Genomic DNA, 2,440 nt, shown 5'->3' with positions numbered 1-2,440 from the left:
GCATTACATTTTGTGCAAGCTTGGTTAAAAATACAAACTACTTTCTTGTGGAATCATTTGAGTCAGAAAACTAAAACAGACAGAGGAAGTAAATTTAGCTCAGGGAGAGTTGCAGGAGACGCCTGGTACGGCAGAGACCCAGTTGGACGATCCATATATCAGGAGGTAATAAAATCAATGGGAAGGCCCACAAAGGAAAACACACACCTCCTAATGCATATATTTAAATGAGGAGAATACACATTATTATAAAATGGTTTGTTTCACAGCAGGAGTTCAAATCTCTTTGTGCTGAGTGAGAGTTTCCCAAAAGATGCATCTTTTGTTTGTGTTTTTATTTCCCTTTTTACTCAGTTAATTGTTTCTGTTTTGTCATGTCTTGGACTTTTGATGATCTAGGTGAGATGCTTATTGTAACATTCTTCTTGCATTGATTTTCTCTGGATAAAACTCTGGATATCTGAAGTCTGACGTTGTATGATTGCTCTTTCTCCCTGCACATATAAGAAATACAAGAATTCGAGACAAAGAGGAATGAATTAACGAGCTAAATCAAGTTATTTCTCTTTTTAATTCTTAATACATGCTAACAGCTCAGACAGCAGAGACAATATTCCACAATAACATGATGACATCATCAGCTGCTTGTCCGTCTCCTTTGTTTTTGCTTCTTCTTTAAACCTCCGTCTGGTTGTACGGTCAGCCGTGTCATCCCATTGATCCACTTGTATTTTCATAGAAATCTCTGAACCTGAACTCAGATCAGAGCCGGTCGGCCTGCCATGAAACATCATGTTCATGCATGAAACATAAATAACTTATCAACACATTATCAACAAAAAATTGATTTCATTTATGGACAAAAAAGTCAACAAAAAAAAAAAACTGGATGGCTTCCAACTGTAATTCAGTACCTGACACATTTCAGTTAATGCAACCAAAACCTTCAGAAAGTAACCCCCAGCATGACGCTGCTGCCACCGTGTTTCACAGCTCCAGCCTCTCATCAGACCTTCTGCCTCCCGTTGGTGCTCAATAAAACGTTTCTGGCTTCACCAGGAAATATTGGTGGACACGGATTTCTGAGACCAACAGCAGGGAATGAATGTGTGGCGACAGAGAGAAGTTCGACCCAAAATAACCTGGAGGGCAGGAGAGAGAGCGACGTTTTTATTTGAGCTGTTAGAAGGACTTGTAGCGATGACAGTGAAGGCACCGCGCCGCTGGAGGTTCAGGCCTGAAAAGCCTCTCAAAGATAAGCAGTGAATTCACAGAAGACGTTTTGTTGTGTTGGAATGACTTTTTCTGTTGAACTGTCCATTTTCACCAGCAGCCGTGAAAAAAATGAGTTCTCAGATTGATGTCTGGCACCGAGCAGGTGAGTGACCCATTTGCTTGTTTTGCGGGCCGCGGGCGGAGCGCGGGCGGGCCGCGGGCGGAGCGCGGGCGGAGCGCGGGCGGAGCGCTTTAAATCCTAATTAAATCACAACACCACATCTGTGTGTTTTTCATATTTATGGATCTGGCAGATGATGCATCTAATGCAGCTGTCCTCTGGCTGCAGACGTTTTCCCACCGACTGAAACTGGAAGGGTTTTGAATGAAAGCTCCGCCCACTTTCACACAGAAACCACAAGTTTACATACACCCAATAAAAAACACATATCGGCTGATTTTCTGGAATCATTTCCAGAAGCTGGAAGGAGCCGAGTTCATCAGGTGGGGTTACAGGTCAGCCGCTGCTGCTTGGTCATTTAATTTAATAACTTCATGAACTGCAGAGTTTCTACTCGATGTTTTATGGAAAAATACCAGAGTTTTACTGTGACAGAAGATTATTTCAGATGGACAGTTATCATCTATTAAATTGGGTTCTAATATAAAGTTTCTAGAAAAATCAACTCCTAAATATTCTTGATAGTTTATTTCTGTTCATTTTGATCATTTTTAATGACCATTAAATCTGTCCATCCATTTCCCCACCCTTGTCCCCAGTGGGGTTGGGAGGGTTAGGGTGGCCAATTTCACGCAGAAATTCTGAAATGATTGGATTGAAATCATTTATTTACTTTCTCTCTGCAGTGTTTTACTGATATTAGAGGTAATAAAGATATTTAATGATGTTCAGAACGTGGAGCTGCAGTTTTAAGTTCAAACATCAGAAATGTGGTCAGGTCCAGACAGATGTTTCTGATCATCAGAACCGCTGCAGACGGGAAGCTCACTCTGCGACAGGCAGCGGGATTCATACCCTGTTTGCTCCAAATCAGCCCATGAGGTCAGATCCTGCCAACATGGCCGCCATCTGAAGAGCCTTCACCAGGTCGAGTAAAGGCTCGAGAGTTTTCTAATGTTGCTCCGACATAAAGAAGAGCAACTCCTCTCTGCTGTCGACCGTCCACTAAAACATCTGATTACTGGATTTAATCCCAGCCAACCG

Source organism: Poeciliopsis prolifica, unplaced genomic scaffold (genome assembly GCF_027474105.1).
Source record: "Poeciliopsis prolifica strain line A6 unplaced genomic scaffold, Auburn_PproV2 SCAFFOLD001, whole genome shotgun sequence".
Classification (NCBI taxonomy): domain Eukaryota; kingdom Metazoa; phylum Chordata; class Actinopteri; order Cyprinodontiformes; family Poeciliidae; genus Poeciliopsis; species Poeciliopsis prolifica.
The sequence above is the reverse complement of the archived record's forward strand: the minus strand, read 5'-3'. Positions refer to the sequence as shown.